Raw genomic sequence first — 17,561 nt, 5'->3', positions numbered from 1 at the left:
AAGTATGAAATAAAGGGAAGTGGGGAGTTTTACCACGTCCGTTTCAGGTGTAAGTAAATGAAATAAAGGTGTAAATATGAAATAAAGGAAGTGGGAGGGAGAGTTTTACCACGTCCGTTTCAGGTGTAAGTATGAAATAAAGGGAAGTGGGTTTTACCACGAGTTTTACCACGTCCGTTTCAGGTGTAAGTATGAAATAAAGGGAAGTGGAGAGTTTTACCACGTCCGTTTCAGGTGTAAGTATGAAATAAAGGGAAGTGGAGAGTTTTACCACGTCCGTTTCAGGTGTAAGTATGAAATTCAGGGAACTGGGAGTTTTTACCACGTTCGTTTTAGGTGTAACTATGAAATAAAGGGAAGTGGGAACCACGTCCGTTTCAGGTGTAAGTATGAAATAAAGGGAAGTGGGAGTTTTACCACGTCCGTTTCAGGTGTAAGTATGAAATAAAGGGAAGTGGGAGTTTTACCACGTCCGTTTCAGGTGTAAGTATGAAATAAAGGGAAGTGGGGAGTTTTACCACGTCCGTTTCAGGTGTAAGTATGAAATAAAGGGAAGTGGGGAGTTTTACCACGTCCGTTTCAGGTGTAAGTATGAAATAAAGGGAAGTGGGAGTTTTACCACGTCCGTTTCAGGTGTAAGTATGAAATAAAGGGAAGTGGGAGTTTTACCACGTCCGTTTCAGGTGTAAGTATGAAATAAAGGGAAGTGGGGAGTTTTACCACGTCCGTTTCAGGTGTAAAGTATGAAATAAAGGGAAGTGGGGAAGTGGAGAGTTTTACCACGTCCGTTTCAGGTGTAAGTATGAAATAAAGGGAAGTGGGGAGTTTTACCACGTCCGTTTCAGGTGTAAATATGAAATAAAGGGAAGTGGGGAGTTTTTTACCACGTCCGTTTCAGGTGTAAGTATGAAATAAAGGGAAGTGGGAAGTTTTACCACGTCCGTTTCAGGTGTAAGTATGAAATAAAGGGAAGTGGGGAGTTTTACCACGTCCGTTTCAGGTGTAAATATGAAATAAAGGGAAGGAAGGGTTTCAGGTGTAAGAGTTTTACCACGTCCGTTTCAGGTGTAAATATGAAATAAAGGGAAGTGGAGAGTTTTACCACGTCCGTTTCAGGTGTAAGTATGAAATAAAGGGAAGTGGGTAAGTATGAGTTTTTTACCACGTCCGTTTCAGGTGTAAGTATGAAATAAAGGGAAGTGGGAGTTTTACCACGTCCGTTTCAGGTGTAAGTATGAAATAAAGGGAAGTGGGGAGTTTTACCACGTCCGTTTCAGGTGTAAGTGTGAAATAAAGGGAAGTGGGGAGTTTTTACCACGTCCGTTTCAGGTGTAAGTATGAAATAAAGGGAAGTGGGAGTTTTTACCACGTCCGTTTCAGGTGTAAGTATGAAATAAAGGGAAGTGGGAGTTTTACCACGTCCGTTTCAGGTGTAAGTATGAAATAAAGGAAGAAGTGGGAGTTTTTACCACGTCCGTTTCAGGTGTAAATATGAAATAAAGGGAAGTGGAGAGTTTTTACCACGTCCGTTTCAGGTGTAAGTATGAAATAAAGGGAAGTGGGAGTTTTACCACGTCCGTTTCAGGTGTAAGTATGAAATAAAGGAAGTGGGAGTTTTACCACGTCCGTTTCAGGTGTAAGTATGAAATAAAGGGAAGTGGAGAGTTTTACCACGTCCGTTTCAGGTGTAAGTATGAAATAAAGGGAAGTGGGAGTTTTACCACGTCCGTTTCAGGTGTAAGTATGAAATAAAGGGAAGTGGGAGTTTTACCACGTCCGTTTCAGGTGTAAGTATGAAATAAAGGGAAGTGGGAGTTTTACCACGTCCGTTTCAGGTGTAAGTATGAAATAAAGGGGAAGTGGAGAGTTTTACCACGTCCGTTTCAGGTGTAAGTATGAAATAAAGGGAAGTGGGAGTTTTACCACGTCCGTTTCAGGTGTTTTTAACGTCCGTTTCAGGTGTAAATGAAATAAAGGGAAGTGGGAGTTTTTTTTACCACGTCCGTTTCAGGTGTAAGTATGAAATAAAGGGAAGTGGGGAGTTTTACCACGTCCGTTTCAGGTGTAAGTATGAAATAAAGGGTCCGTTTCAAAATATGTGGAAGTGGGAGTTTTACCACGTCCGTTTCAGGTGTAAGTATGAAATAAAGGTTTCAGAAGTGGGAAGAGTTTTACCACGTCCGTTTCAGGTGTAAGTATGAAATAAAGGGAAGTGGGGAGTTTTTACCACGTCCGTTTCAGGTGTAAGTATGAAATAAAGGGAAGTGGGGAGTTTTTACCACGTCCGTTTCAGGTGTAAGTATGAAATAAAGGGAAGTGGGGAGTTTTACCACGTCCGTTTCAGGTGTAAGTATGAAATAAAGGGAAGTGGGAGTTTTTACCACGTCCGTTTCAGGTGTAAGTATGAAATAAAGGGAAGTGGGGAGTTTTTTACCACGTCCGTTTCAGGTGTAAGGAAGTGGGGAGTTTTTTCCATGTCCGTTTCAGGTGTAAGATGAAATAAAGGGAAGTGGAAATATGAGTTTTACCACGTCCGTTTCAGGTGTAACGTCCGTTTCATGTAAGTATGAAATAAAGGATACCACGTCCGTTTCAGGTGAAGTATGAAATAAAGGGAAGTGGGAGTTTTACCACGTCCGTTTCAGGTGTAAGTATGAAATAAAGGGAAGTGGGAGTTTTACCACGTCCGTTTCAGGTGTAAGTATGAAATAAAGGGAAGTGGGGAGTTTTACCACGTCCGTTTCAGGTGTAAGTATGAAATAAAGGGAAGTGGGAGTTTTACCACGTCCGTTTCAGGTGTAAGTATGAAATAAAGGGAAGTGGGAGTTTTACCACGTCCGTTTCAGGTGTAAGTATGAAATAAAGGGAAGTGGGGAGTTTTACCACGTCCGTTTCAGGTGTAAGTATGAAATAAGGTGTTTTAACGTCCGTTTCATGAAATAAAGGGAAGTGGGGAGTTTTACCACGTCCGTTTCAGGTGTAAGTATGAAATAAAGGGAAGTGGGAGTTTTACCACGTCCGTTTCAGGTGTAAGTATGAAATATGAAATAAAGGGAAGTGGGGAGTTTTACCACGTCCGTTTCAGGTGTAAGTATGAAATAAAGGGAAGTGGGGAGTTTTACCACGTCCGTTTCAGGTGTAAGTATGAAATAAAGGGAAGTGGGAGTTTTACCACGTCCGTTTCAGGTGTAAGTATGAAATAAAGGGAAGTGGGAGTTTTACCACGTCCGTTTCAGGTGTAAGTATGAAATAAAGGGAAGTGGGGAGTTTTACCACGTCCGTTTCAGGTGTAAGTATGAAATAAAGGGAAGTGGGGAGTTTTACCACGTCCGTTTCAGGTGTAATGAAATAAAGGGAAGTGGAGAGTTTTACCACGTCCGTGGAAGTTTTACCACGTCCGTTTCAGGTGTAAGTATGAAATAAAGGGAAGTGGGGAGTTTTACCACGTCCGTTTCAGGTATAAATATGAAATAAAGGGAAGTGGGGAGTTTTACCACGTCCGTTTCAGGTGTAAGTATGAAATAAAGGGAAGTGGGAGTTTTACCACGTCCGTTTCAGGTGTAAGTATGAAATAAAGGGAAGTGGGGAGTTTTACCACGTCCGTTTCAGGTGTAAGTATGAAATAAAGGGAAGTGGGGAGTTTTACCACGTCCGTTTCAGGTGTAAGTATGAAATAAAGGGAAGTGGGAGTTTTACCACGTCCGTTTCAGGTGTAAGTATGAAATAAAGGGAAGTGGGGAGTTTTACCACGTCCGTTTCAGGTGTAAGTATGAAATAAAGGGAAGTGGGGAGTTTTTAACCACGTCCGTTTCAGGTGTAAGTATGAAATAAAGGGAAGTGGGGAGTTTTACCACGTCCGTTTCAGGTGTAAGTATGAAATAAAGGGAAGTGGGAGTTTTACCACGTCCGTTTCAGGTGTAAATGAAATAAAGGGAAGTGGGGAGTTTTTACCACGTCCGTTTCAGGTGTAAGTATGAAATAAAGGGAAGTGGGGAGTTTTTACCACGTCCGTTTCAGGTGTAAATATGAAATAAAGGGAAGTGGAGAGTTTTACCACGTCCGTTTCAGGTGTAAGTATGAAATAAAGGGGAAGTGGAGAGTTTTTCCACGTCCGTTTCAGGTGTAAGTATGAAATAAAGGGGAAGTGGAGAGCTTTTACCACGTCCGTTTCAGGTGTAAGTATGAAATAAAGGGAAGTGGGAGTTTTACCACGTCCGTTTCAGGTGTAAGTATGAAATAAAGGGAAGTGGAGAGTTTTACCACGTCCGTTTCAGGTGTAAGTATGAAATAAAGAAGTGAAGTGGGTGTAGTTTTTTTACCACGTCCGTTTCAGGTGTAAGTATGAAATAAAGGGAAGTGGGGAGTTTTACCACGTCCGTTTCAGGTGTAAGTATGAAATAAAGGGGAAGTGGAGAGTTTTACCACGTCCGTTTCAGGTGTAAGTATGAAATAAAGGGAAGTGGATGTCCGTTTCAGGTGTAAAGGAAATAAAGGGAAGTGGGAGTTTTACCACGTCCGTTTCAGGTGTAAGTATGAAATAAAGGGAAGTGGGGAGTTTTACCACGTCCGTTTCAGGTGTAAGTATGAAATAAAGGGAAGTGGGGAGTTTTTACCACGTCCGTTTCAGGTGTAAGTATGAAATAAAGGGAAGTGGGAGTTTTACCACGTCCGTTTCAGGTGTAAGTATGAAATAAAGGGAAGTGGGGAGTTTTTACCACGTCCGTTTCAGGTGTAAGTATGAAATAAAGGGAAGTGGGGACCGTTAGTTTTACCACGTCCGTTTCAGGTGTAAGTATGAAATAAAGGGAAGTGGGGAGTTTTTACCACGTCCGTTTCAGGTGTAAGTATGAAATAAAGGGAAGTGGGGAGTTTTACCACGTCCGTTTCAGGTGTAAGTATGAAATAAAGGGAAGTGGGGAGTTTTACCACGTCCGTTTCAGGTGTAAGTATGAAATAAAGGTTTCAGGTGTAAGTGGGGAGTTTTTACCACGTCCGTTTCAGGTGTAAGTATGAAATAAAGGGAAGTGGGGAGTTTTACCACGTCCGTTTCAGGTGTAAGTATGAAATAAAGGGAAGTGGAGAGTTTTACCACGTCCGTTTCAGGTGTAAGTATGAAATAAAGGGAAGTGGGGAGTTTTACCACGTCCGTTTCAGGTGTAAGTATGAAATAAAGGGAAGTGGAGAGTTTTACCACGTCCGTTTCAGGTGTAATGAAATATGAAATAAAGGGAAGTGGGAGTTTTACCACGTCCGTTTCAGGTGTAAGTATGAAATAAAGGGAAGTGGGGAGTTTTACCACGTCCGTTTCAGGTGTAAGAAATATGAAATAAAGGGAAGTGGGAGTTTTACCACGTCCGTTTCAGGTTTTACCAAGTCCGTTTCAGGTGTTTCAGGTGTAAGTATGAAATAAACGTCCGGAAGGGGAGTGGGGAGTTTTACCACGTCCGTTTCAGGTGTAAGTATGAAATAAAGGGAAGTGGGAGTTTTACCACGTCCGTTTCAGGTGTAAGTATGAAATAAAGGGAAGTGGGGAGTTTTACCACGTCCGTTTCAGGTGTAAGTATGAAATAAAGGGAAGTGGGAGTTTTACCACGTCCGTTTCAGGTGTAAGTATGAAATAAAGGGAAGTGGGGAGTTTTACCACGTCCGTTTCAGGTGTAAGTATGAAATAAAGGGAAGTGGGAGTTTTACCACGTCCGTTTCAGGTGTAAGTATGAAATAAAGGGAAGTGGGAGTTTTACCACGTCCGTTTCAGGTGTAAGTATGAAATAAAGGGAAGTGGGAGTTTTACCACGTCCGTTTCAGGTGTAAGTATGAAATAAAGGGAAGTGGGAGTTTTACCACGTCCGTTTCAGGTGTAAGTATGAAATAAAGGGAAGTGGGGAGTTTTACCACGTCCGTTTCAGGTGTAAGTATGAAATAAAGGGAAGTGGGGAGTTTTACCACGTCCGTTTCAGGTGTAAGTATGAAATAAAGGAAGTGGAAGTTTTACCACGTCCGTTTCAGGTGTAAGTATGAAATAAAGGGAAGTGGGGAGTTTTACCACGTCCGTTTCAGGTGTAAGTATGAAATAAAGGGAAGTGGGGAGTTTTACCACGTCCGTTTCAGGTGTAAGTATGAAATAAAGGGAAGTGGGAGTTTTACCACGTCCGTTTCAGGTGTAAGTATGAAATAAAGGGAAGTGGGAGTTTTACCACGTCCGTTTCAGGTGTAAGTATGAAATAAAGGGAAGTGGGGAGTTTTACCACGTCCGTTTCAGGTGTAAGTATGAAATAAAGGGAAGTGGGGAGTTTTACCACGTCCGTTTCAGGTGTAAGTATGAAATAAAGGGAAGTGGGGAGTTTTTTACCACGTCCGTTTCAGGTGTAAGTATGAAATAAAGGGAAGTGGGGAGTTTTACCACGTTCGTTTCAGGTGTAAATATGAAATAAAGGGAAGTGGGGAGTTTTACCACGTCCGTTTCAGGTGTAAATATGAAATAAAGGGAAGTGGGGAGTTTTTACCACGTCCGTTTCAGGTGTAAATATGAAATAAAGGGAAGTGGGGAGTTTTTACCACGTCCGTTTCAGGTGTAAGTATGAAATAAAGGGAAGTGGGGAGTTTTACCACGTCCGTTTCAGGTGTAAGTATGAAATAAAGGGTCCGTTTCAGGTGTAAGTGGAAGTTTTTACCACGTCCGTTTCAGGTGTAAGTATGAAATAAAGGGAAGTGGGGAGTTTTACCACGTCCGTTTCAGGTGTAAGTATGAAATAAAGGGAAGTGGGAGTTTTACCACGTCCGTTTCAGGTGTAAGTATGAAATAAAGGGAAGTGGGGAGTTTTACCACGTCCGTTTCAGGTGTAAGTAAAGGGAAATAAAGGGAGTTTTTACCACGTCCGTTTCAGGTGTAAGTATGAAATAAAGGGAAGTGGAGAGTTTTACCACGTCCGTTTCAGGTGTAAGTATGAAATAAAGGGAAGTGGAAGTTTTACCACGTCCGTTTCAGGTGTAAGTATGAAATAAAGGGAAGTGGGGAGTTTTACCACGTCCGTTTCAGGTGTAAGTATGAAATAAAGGGAAGTGGGGAGTTTTACCACGTCCGTTTCAGGTGTAAGTATGAAATAAAGGGAAGTGGGAAGTTTTTACCACGTCCGTTTCAGGTGTAAGTATGAAATAAAGGGAAGTGGGAGTTTTACCACGTCCGTTTCAGGTGTAAGTATGAAATAAAGGGAAGTGGGGAGTTTTACCACGTCCGTTTCAGGTGTAAGTATGAAATAAAGGGAAGTGGGGAGTTTTACCACGTCCGTTTCAGGTGTAAGTAAATGAAATAAAGGGAAGTGGGAGTTTTACCACGTCCGTTTCAGGTGTAAGTATGAAATAAAGGGAAGTGGAGAGTTTTACCACGTCCGTTTCAGGTGTAAGTATGAAATAAAGGGAAGTGGGAGTTTTACCACGTCCGTTTCAGGTGTAAGTATGAAATAAAGGGAAGTGGGGAGTTTTACCACGTCCGTTTCAGGTGTAAGTATGAAATAAAGGGAAGTGGGGAGTTTTACCACGTCCGTTTCAGGTGTAAGTATGAAATAAAGGGAAGTGGGGAGTTTTACCACGTCCGTTTCAGGTGTAAGTATGAATGAAATAAAGGGAAGTGGGGGGGAGTTTTACCACGTCCGTTTCAGGTGTAAGTATGAAATAAAGGGAAGGGGAAGTTTCAGGTGTAAATATGAGGAAGTGGGGAGTTTTACCACGTCCGTTTCAGGTGTAAGTATGAAATAAAGGGAAGTGGGGAGTTTTACCACGTCCGTTTCAGGTGTAAGTATGAAATAAAGGGAAGTGGGGAGTTTTACCACGTCCGTTTCAGGTGTAAGTATGAAATAAAGGGAAGTGGGAGTTTTACCACGTCCGTTTCAGGTGTAAGTATGAAATAAAGGGAAGTGGGAGTTTTACCACGTCCGTTTCAGGTGTAAGTATGAAATAAAGGGAAGTGGGGAGTTTTACCACGTCCGTTTCAGGTGTAAGTATGAAATAAAGGGAAGTGGGGTGTAAGAGTTTTACCACGTCCGTTTCAGGTGTAAGTATGAAATAAAGGGAAGTGGAGAGTTTTACCACGTCCGTTTCAGGTGTAAGTATGAAATAAAGGGAAGTGGGGAGTTTTACCACGTCCGTTTCAGGTGTAAGTATGAAATAAAGGGAAGTGGGGAGTTTTACCACGTCCGTTTCAGGTGTAAGTATGAAATAAAGGGAAGTGGGGAGTTTTACCACGTCCGTTTCAGGTGTAAGTATGAAATAAAGGGAAGTGGGGAGTTTTACCACGTCCGTTTCAGGTGTAAGTATGAAATAAAGGGAAGTGGGAGGTGTAAGTATGAAATAAAGGGAAGTGGAGAGTTTTACCACGTCCGTTTCAGGTGTAAGTATGAAATAAAGGGAAGTGGAGAGTTTTACCACGTCCGTTTCAGGTGTAAGTATGAAATAAAGGGAAGTGAAGTGGAGAGTTTTACCACGTCCGTTTCAGGTGTAAGTATGAAATAAAGGGAAGTGGGAGTTTTACCACGTCCGTTTTAGGTGTAAGTATGAAATAAAGGGAAGTGGGAGTTTTTTACCACGTCCGTTTCAGGTGTAAGTATGAAATAAAGGGAAGTGGGAGTTTTACCACGTCCGTTTCAGGTGTAAGTATGAAATAAAGGGAAGTTGGGAGTTTTTACCACGTCCGTTTCAGGTGTAAGTATGAAAGAAAGGGAAGTGGGAGTTTTTACCACGTCCGTTTCAGGTGTAAGTATGAAATAAAGGGAAGTGGGAGTTTTTACCACGTCCGTTTCAGGTGTAAATATGAAATAAAGGGAAGTGGAGAGTTTTACCACGTCCGTTTCAGGTGTAAGTATGAAATAAAGGGAAGTGGGAGTTTTACCACGTCCGTTTGTAAGTATGAGGTGTAAGTATGAAATAAAGGGAAGTGGGAGTTTTACCACGTCCGTTTCAGGTGTAAATATGAAATAAAGGGAAGTGGGGAGTTTTTTACCACGTCCGTTTCAGGTGTAAGTATGAAATAAAGGGAAGTGGGGAGTTTTACCACGTCCGTTTCAGGTGTAAGTATGAAATAAAGGGAAGTGGGAGTTTTACCACGTCCGTTTCAGGTGTAAGTATGAAATAAAGGGAAGTGGGAGTTTTACCACGTCCGTTTCAGGTGTAAGTATGAAATAAAGGGAAGTGGGGAGTTTTACCACGTCCGTTTCAGGTGTAAGTATGAAATAAAGGGTGTAAGTATGGGGAAGTTTTTACCACGTCCGTTTCAGGTGTAAATATGAAATAAAGGGAAGTGGAAGTTTTACCACGTCCGTTTCAGGTGTAAGTATGAAATAAAGGGAAGTGGGAGTTTTACCACGTCCGTTTCAGGTGTAAGTATGAAATAAAGGGAAGTGGGGAATTTTTACCACGTCCGTTTCAGGTGTAAGTATGAAATAAAGGGAAGTGGGAGAGTTTTACCACGTCCGTTTCAGGTGTAAATATGAAATAAAGGAAGTGGGGAGTTTTTTACCACGTCCGTTTCAGGTGTAAGTATGAAATAAAGGGAAGTGGGAGTTTTACCACGTCCGTTTCAGGTGTAAGTATGAAATAAAGGGAAGTGGGAAGTTTCTACCACGTCCGTTTCAGGTGTAAGTATGAAATAAAGGGAAGTGGTGAGTTTTCCCACGTCCGTTTCAGGTGTAAGTATGAAATAAAGGGGAAGTGGAGAGTTTTACCACGTCCGTTTCAGGTGTAAGTATGAAATAAAGGGAAGTGGGAGTTTTTACGTCCGTTTCAGGTGTAAATATGAAATAAAGGTGTGGAGAGTTTTACCACGTCCGTTTCAGGTGTAAAATGAAATAAAGGGAAGTGGGAGTTTTACCACGTCCGTTTCAGGTGTAAGTATGAAATAAAGGGAAGTGGGGAGTTTTTACCACGTCCGTTTCAGGTGTAAGTATGAAATAAAGGGAAGTGGGGAGTTTTACCACGTCCGTTTCAGGTGTAAGTATGAAATAAAGGGAAGTGGGGAGTTTTACCACGTCCGTTTCAGGTGTAAGTATGAAATAAAGGGAAGTGGGGAGTTTTACCACGTCCGTTTCAGGTGTAAGTATGAAATAAAGGGAAGTGGGGAGTTTTACCACGTCCGTTTCAGGTGTAAGTATGAAATAAAGGGAAGTGGGAGTTTTACCACGTCCGTTTCAGGTGTAAGTATGAAATAAAGGGAAGTGGGGAGTTTTACCACGTCCGTTTCAGGTGTAAGTATGAAATAAAGGGAAGTGGGGAGTTTTTACCACGTCCGTTTCAGGTGTAAGTATGAAATAAAGGGAAGTGGGGAGTTTTTACCACGTCCGTTTCAGGTGTAAATATGAAATAAAGGGAAGTGGGAGTTTTACCACGTCCGTTTCAGGTGTAAGTATGAAATAAAGGGAAGTGGGAAGTTTTACCACGTCCGTTTCAGGTGTAAATAAGTATGAAATAAAGGAAATAAAGGGGAAGTGGGAGTTTTACCACGTCCGTTTCAGGTGTAAGTATGAAATAAAGGGGAAGTGGGGAATTTTTACCACGTCCGTTTCAGGTGTAAATATGAAATAAAGGGAAGTGGGGAGTTTTTTACCACGTCCGTTTCAGGTGTAAGTATGAAATAAAGGGAAGTGGGAGTTTTACCACGTCCGTTTCAGGTGTAAGTATGAAATAAAGGGAAGTGGGGAGTTTTACCACGTCCGTTTCAGGTGTAAGTATGAAATAAAGGAAAGTGGGAGTTTTACCACGTCCGTTTCAGGTGTAAGAAATAAGGGAAGTGGGGAGTTTTACCACGTCCGTTTCAGGTGTAAGTATGAAATAAAGGGAAGTGGGAGTTTTACCACGTCCGTTTCAGGTGTAAGTATGAAATAAAGGGAAGTGGGAGTTTTACCACGTCCGTTTCAGGTGTAAGTATGAAATAAAGGAAAGTGGAGTTTTTACCACGTCCGTTTCAGGTGTAAGTATGAAATAAAGGGAAGTGGGAGTTTTACCACGTCCGTTTCAGGTGTAAGTATGAAATAAAGGAAGTGGGGAGTTTTACCACGTCCGTTTCAGGTGTAAGTATGAAATAAAGGGAAGTGGGGAGTTTTTCCACGTCCGTTTCAGGTGTAAGTATGAAATAAAATAAAGGGAAGTGGAGAGTTTTTCCACGTCCGTTTCAGGTGTAAGTATGAAATAAAGGGAAGTGGGGAGTTTTACCACGTCCGTTTCAGGTGTAAGTATGAAATAAAGGGAAGTGGGGAGTTTTACCACGTCCGTTTCAGGTGTAAGTATGAAATAAAGGGTAAGTGGGGAGTTTTACCACGTCCGTTTCAGGTGTAAGTATGAAATAAAGGGAAGTGGGAGTTTTACCACGTCCGTTTCAGGTGTAGTTTTGGACCACGTCCGTTTCAGGTGTAAGTATGAAATAAAGGGAAATGGGGAATTTTTACCACGTCCGTTTCAGGTGTAAGTATGAAATAAAGGGAAGTGGGAGTTTTACCACGTCCGTTTCAGGTGTAAGTATGAAATAAAGGGAAGTGGGGAGTTTTACCACGTCCGTTTCAGGTGTAAGTATGAAATAAAGGGAAGTGGGGAGTTTTTACCACGTCCGTTTCAGGTGTAAGTATGAAATAAAGGGAAGTGGGGAGTTTTTTACCACGTCCGTTTCAGGTGTAAGTATGAAATAAAGGGAAGTGGGGAGTTTTTACCACGTCCGTTTCAGGTGTAAGTATGAAATAAAGGGAAGTGGGAGAGTTTTACCACGTCCGTTTCAGGTGTAAGTATGAAATAAAGGGAAGTGGGAGTTTTACCACGTCCGTTTCAGGTGTAAGTATGAAATAAAGGGAAGTGGAGAGTTTTAAGTGGGTGTAAGTATGAAATAAAGGGAAGTGGGGAGTTTTACCACGTCCGTTTCAGGTGTAAGTATGAAATAAAGGGGAAGTGGAGAGTTTTACCACGTCCGTTTCAGGTGTAAGTATGAAATAAAGGGGAAGTGGAGAGCTTTTACCACGTCCGTTTCAGGTGTAAGTACGAAATAAAAGGAAGTGGGGAGTTTTTTACCACGTCCGTTTCAGGTGTAAGTATGAAATAAAGGGAAGTGGGGAGTTTTTACCACGTCCGTTTCAGGTGTAAGTATGAAATAAAGGGAAGTGGGGAGTTTTACCACGTCCGTTTCAGGTGTAAGTATGAAATAAAGGGAAGTGGGGAGTTTTTACCACGTCCGTTTCAGGTGTAAGTATGAAATAAAGGGAAGTGGGGAGTTTTACCACGTCCGTTTCAGGTGTAAGTATGAAATAAAGGGAAGTGGGGAGTTTTACCACGTCCGTTTCAGGTGTAAGTATGAAATAAAGGGAAGTGGGGAGTTTTACCACGTCCGTTTCAGGTGTAAGTATGAAATAAAGTCCGTTTCAGGTGTAAGTATGAAATGGGGAAGTGGGGAGTTTTACCACGTCCGTTTCAGGTGTAAGTATGAAATAAAGGGAAGTGGGAGTTTTACCACGTCCGTTTCAGGTGTAAATATGAAATAAAGGGAAGTGGGAGTTTTACCACGTCCGTTTCAGGTGTAAGTATGAATAAAAGGGGAAGTGGGGAATTTTACCACGTCCGTTTCAGGTGTAACTATGAAATAAAGGAAGTGGGAGTTTTTTACCACGTCCGTTCCAGATAAAATATGAAAGAAAGGGAAGTGGAGAGTCTTTACCACATCCGTTTCAGGTGTAAATATAAAATAAAGCGGAAGTGGAGAGTTTTTACCACGTCTGTTTCAGGTGTAAGTATGAAATAAAGGGAAGTGGGGAGTTTTTACCACGTCCGTTTCAGGTGTAAGTATGAAATAAAGGGAAGTGGGGAGTGGGGTGAGTTTTTTTTACCACGTCCGTTTCAGGTGTAAGTATGAAATAAAGGGAAGTGGGGAGTTTTACCACGTCCGTTTCAGGTGTAAGTATGAAATAAAGGGGAAGTGGAGAGTTTTACCACGTCCGTTTCAGGTGTAAGTATGAAATAAAGGGAAGTGGGAGTTTTACCACGTCCGTTTCAGGTGTAAATATGAAATAAAGGGAAGTGGGGAGTTTTTACCACGTCCGTTTCAGGTGTAAGTATGAAATAAAGGGAAGTGGGAGTTTTTACCACGTCCGTTTCAGGTGTAAGTATGAAATAAAGGGAAGTGGGGAATTTTTACCACGTCCGTTTCAGGTGTAAGTATGAAATAAAGGGAAGTGGGGAGTTTTTACCACGTCCGTTTCAGGTGTAAGTATGAAATAAAGGGAAGTGGGGAGTTTTACCACGTCCGTTTCAGGTGTAAGTATGAAATTAAGGGAAGTGGGGAGTTTTACCACGTCCGTTTCAGGTGTAAGTATGAAATAAAGGGAAGTGGGGAGTTTTACCACGTCCGTTTCAGGTGTAAGTATGAAATAAAGGGAAGTGGGAGTTTTACCACGTCGTCCGTTTATGAGGTGGGGAGTTTTAACGTCCGTTTCAGGTGTAAGTAGGGGTAAGTATGAAATAAAGGGAAGTGGGGAGTTTTACCACGTCCGTTTCAGGTGTAAGTATGAAATAAAGGGAAGTGGGAGTTTTACCACGTCCGTTTCAGGTGTAAGTATGAAATAAAGGGAAGTGGGAGTTTTACCACGTCCGTTTCAGGTGTAAGTATGAAATAAAGGGAAGTGGGGAGTTTTACCACGTCCGTTTCAGGTGTAAGTATGAAATAAAGGGAAGTGGGGAGTTTTACCACGTCCGTTTCAGGTGTAAGTATGAAATAAAGGGAAGTGGAGAGTTTTTACCACGTCCGTTTCAGGTGTAAATATGAAATAAAGGGAAATGGGGAGTTTTACCACGTCCGTTTCAGGTGTAAATATGAAATAAAGGGAAGTGGGGAGTTTTACCACGTCCGTTTCAGGTGTAAGTATGAAATAAAGGGAAGTGGGGAGTTTTACCATGTCCGTTTGAGGTGTAACTAGGAAATAAAGTGGAAGTGGGGAGTTTTTACCACGTCCGTTTTAGGTGCAAGTATGAAATAAAGGGGAAATGGGGAATTTTACCACGTCCGTTTCAGGTGTAAATATGAAATAAAGGGAAGTGGGGAGTTTTTACCACGTCCGTTTCAGGTGTAAGTATGAAATAAAGGGAAGTGGGGAGTTTTTACCACGTCCGTTTCAGGTGTAAGTATGAAATAAAGGGAAGTGGGGAGTTTTTACCACGTCCGTTTCAGGTGTAAGTATGAAATAAAGGGAAGTGGGGAGTTTTACCACGTCCGTTTCAGGTGTAAATATGAAATAAAGGGAAGTGCGGAGTTTTTACCACGTCCGTTTCAGGTGTAAATATGAAATAAAGGGAAGTGGGAGTTTTACCACGTCCGTTTCAGGTGTAAATATAAAATAAAGCGGAAGTGGAGAGTTTTTACCACGTCTGTTTCAGGTGTAAGTATGAAATAAAGGGAAGTGGGGAGTTTTTACCACATCCGTTTTAGGTGTAAGTATGAAATTAAAGGAAATGGGGAGTTTTTACCTCGTCCATTTCAGGTGTAAGTATGAAATAAAGGGGAAATGGGAATTTTTACCACGTCCATTTCAGATGTAAGTATTAAAGAAAGGTAATTGTGGAGTTTTTACCACGTCCGTTTCAGGTGTAAGTGTGAAATAAAAGGGAATTGTGGGGTTCTTACCACGTCCGTTTCAGGTGTAAGTATGAAATAAAGGGAAGTGGGGAGTTTTTACCACGTCCGTTGTAGGTGCAAGTATGAAATAAAGGGGAAGCGGAGAGTTTTTACCACGTCCGTTTCAAGTGTAAGTATGAAATAAAGTAGAAGTGGAGAGTTTTTACAACGTCCCTTTCAATTGTAAATATGAAATAAAGGGGAAGTGGAGAGTTTTTACCTCGTCCGTTTCAGGTGTAAGTAATAAATAAGGGAAGTGGGGAGTTTTTTCCATGTCCGTTTCAGGTGTAAGTATGAAATAAAGGGGAAATGGCGAATTCTTACCACGTCCGTTTCAGGTGTAAATATGAAAGTAAGGGAAGTGTGGAGTTTTACCAAGTCCGTTTCAGGTGTAAATATAAAATAAAGCGGAAATGGGAAATTTTTACCACGTTCGTTTCAGGTGTAAGTATTAAATAAAGGGAAGTGGGAAGTTTTTTCCATGTCCGTTTCAGATGTAACTATGAAATAAAGGGGAAGTGGAGACTTTTTACCACGTCCGTTTCAGGTGTAAGTTTGAAATAAAGTGGAAGTGGAGAGTTTTTACAACGTCCGTTTTAGGTGTAAATATGAAATAAAGGGAAGTGGGGAGTTTTTCCATGTCCGTTTCAGGTGTAACTATGAAATAAAGGGGAAGTGGGGAATTTTACACGTCCGTTGTAGGTGCAAGTATGAAATAAAGGGGAAGTGGAGAGTTTTTACCACGTCCGTTTCAAGTGTAAGTATGAAATAAAGCAGAAGTGGAGAGTTTTTACAATGTCCGTTTGAGGTGTAAATATGAAATAAAGGGGAAGTGGAGAGTTTTTACCACGTCCGTTTCAGGTGTAAGTATTAAATAAAGGGAAGTTGGGAGTTTTTTCCATGTCCGTTTCAGATAAAATAGGAAATAAAGCGGAAGTGGAGAGTTTTTACCACGTCCGTTTCAGATAATATATGAAATAAAAAGGAAGTGGAGAGTTTTTACCACGTCCGTTTCAGGTGTAAGTACGAAATAAAAGGAAGTGGGGTGTTTTTACCTCGTCCGCTTCAGGTGTAAGTATGAAATTAAGGGAAGTGGGGAGTTTTTACCACGTCCGTTTCAGGTGTAAGTATGAAATAAAGGGAAGTGGGGAGTTTTTACCACGTCCGTTTCAGGTGTAAGTATGAAAGAAAGGGAATTGGGTGTTTTTACCACGTCCGTTTCAGGTGTAACTATGAAAGTAAGGGAAGTGTGGAGTTTATACCACATCCGTTTCAGGTGTAAGTATGAAATAAAAGGGAAGTGTGAAGTTTCTACCTCGTCAGTTTCAGGTGTAAGTATGAAATAAAGGGGAAATGGGGAATTTTTACCACGTCCGTTTCAGGTGTAAATATGAAATAAAGGGAAATGGGGAGTTTTTTACCACGTCCGTTTCATGTGTAAGTATTTAGTTAAGGGAAGTGGGGAGTTTTTACCACGTCCGTTTTATGTGTAGGTATTAAATAAAGGGAAGTGGGGAATTTTTACCACATCCGTTTTAGGTGTAAGTATGAAATTAAAGGAAATAGGGAGTTTTTACTATATCCGTTTTAGGTGTAAGTATGAAATAAAGGGAAAATTGAGAGTTTTTACCACGTCCGTTTCAGGTGTAAATATAAAATAAAGCGGAAGTGGAGAGTTTTTACCACATCTGTTTGAGGTGTAAGTATGAAATAAAGGGAAGTGGGGAGTTTTTACCACATGCGTTTTAGGTGTAAGTATGAAATAAAGGGAAGTGGGGAGTTTTTACCACGTCCATTTCAGGTGTAAGTATTAAATAAAGGGAAGTGGGGAGTTTTTACCACGTCCGTTTCAGGTGTAAATATGAAATAAAGGGAAGTGTGGAGTTTTTACTACATCCGTTTCAGGTGTAAGTGTGAAATAAAGGGAAAGTGGGGAGTTTATACCACGTCTGTTTTAGTTGTAAATGTGAAATAAAACGAATTAGAACTTAGAGATCCTGTGAAATGTTAAAATGTTAATCAGATGTGAGTAGGAAATGAAAACACTTCTTAAATTAATAATAGAATTCTTAGGCACAGTTTACCTAATGAGCAACAGAGGGCAGGGCATTCGATAGTTTTGTTTGGTTGTTTGTTTTGAATTTCGCACAAAGCTACTCGAGGGCTATCTGTGCTAGCCGTTTTTAATTTAGCAGTGTAAGACTAGGGGGAAGGCAGCTAGTCATCAGCACCCACCGCCAACTCTTGAGCTACTCTTTTACCAACGAACAGTAGGATTGACCGACACATTTCAACACTCTCACGGCTGAAAGGGCGAGCATCTTTGGTGTGACGGGTATTCGAATCCGCGACCCCCAGATTACTAGTTGAGTGCCTTAACCAACTGGCAATGCGGGGCCATTAACCATCGGACAACAACTTCTGGTTTAAATGGATAACGAGTGTGGATAATGAAATTTTAAAACTTCTTCGGATGAATGAAAATCAAAATTATTTCAGGAACAACCCAGTTGGATTTAATATTATTTAATAATCTGGAGTTCCGCGGTAATTTGTTTTATATTAGTGAACTTAAATGAAGGACAATTTGTTGGTTTAGCTTTGAATTTCTCGCAGTACTACTCGAGTGCTGTCCGTTCCTAATTTGGCTTAAAACACTGTACAAGTAACACGTTTTGAACTTAACAATAAACAATCTATTGGTGTTGAGAATTCTTTGCTAAGTACATTTCGAGGGTGAATCTGAAAGATCGATATGGTAAGTTTTATTTTAAAATATCTAAATTTATTAAGAAGGTACCTGAAATTAAACAAGTACCTTTACAAGAAGACTAATTAGAGATAAAAACGAAAAGACAACTCGTTGTTTCATTATATCTGTATGTAATTATAAAGCAAACTTTATCCCGTTAGAATCACTTTGCACTTCTAG

This window comes from Tachypleus tridentatus, chromosome 1, assembly GCF_004210375.1.
Source record: "Tachypleus tridentatus isolate NWPU-2018 chromosome 1, ASM421037v1, whole genome shotgun sequence".
Taxonomy (NCBI): Eukaryota; Metazoa; Arthropoda; class Merostomata; order Xiphosura; family Limulidae; genus Tachypleus; species Tachypleus tridentatus.
This window is presented reverse-complemented; position numbering follows the sequence as displayed.